Source organism: Arachis ipaensis, chromosome B06, assembly GCF_000816755.2.
Source record: "Arachis ipaensis cultivar K30076 chromosome B06, Araip1.1, whole genome shotgun sequence".
Lineage (NCBI taxonomy): Eukaryota > Viridiplantae > Streptophyta > Magnoliopsida > Fabales > Fabaceae > Arachis > Arachis ipaensis.
The window spans coordinates 136,751,690-136,752,427 of record NC_029790.2 but is presented as its reverse complement, the minus strand read 5'-3'; the positions used below and the strand labels follow the sequence as shown (position 1 = coordinate 136,752,427).

General features: G+C 21.0%; 1 protein-coding gene across 1 annotated transcript in view; it reads left to right on the top strand.

The window, feature by feature from the left end:
* LOC107648584 (calcium uniporter protein 4, mitochondrial) overlaps positions 1-738 on the top strand; it is a 2,868-nt gene that overhangs the window by 864 nt on the left and 1,266 nt on the right. The window lies entirely within an intron of this gene.

Here is a 738-nt window from a genome sequence, read left to right as displayed (position 1 = left end):
TGTATATTCTTATTATAATTAATTATAATTAACAATAAAACTAATAAAAAATTATCTAAGTAACAGTATTTGAACACGCCAATGAGTAATATCTCAAATAGCATAATCTCCTCATACTCATCTAAGAGGTTGCGGGTTCGAGTCTTCATATTTTTGGTAAAAAAAAAAAGGTTTTGAACACAAAAATGGTATTAGTTCATGTTTTATTTATTTATTTTTAACATATTGAGTTATTAACTATAATGAAATGTAAACCTGAGATTTCATGTATATTATTAGAGTTCCTCACCAATATATTAATGAATTTTTAATTTAGGCTTGATTCAACTATTTTTATATGATATGCACAAAAATAACAATACATACAGTTGTTGAAATATTGAATGAAAGCATATAAATTGTTTTATTTTTAAAATGCTTTATGATGCAAAAAGTTTTGGACTAAAAATACTCATACATTATGCTCGTATATAACTTATAAAATAAAATAAGGGACACTAAAGATTGAGTTTTAGAATTTTGTGAGATTTTACTATGCCTTAAAAGAAAGGGTAAATCATTAAAAATACATTAAAAATATTTAAACATGAAAAAAAAAATTGAAGCAATAAGATTTTTAGCAAGGATAATTATAAAATTGATTTATCTTTTATTTTTAAAATTGATAATTTTACGTCTAATAAATATTTTTAATAAACGAAATATGTTAAAAGAATAAAAAGAATCTAAATTAAAGAT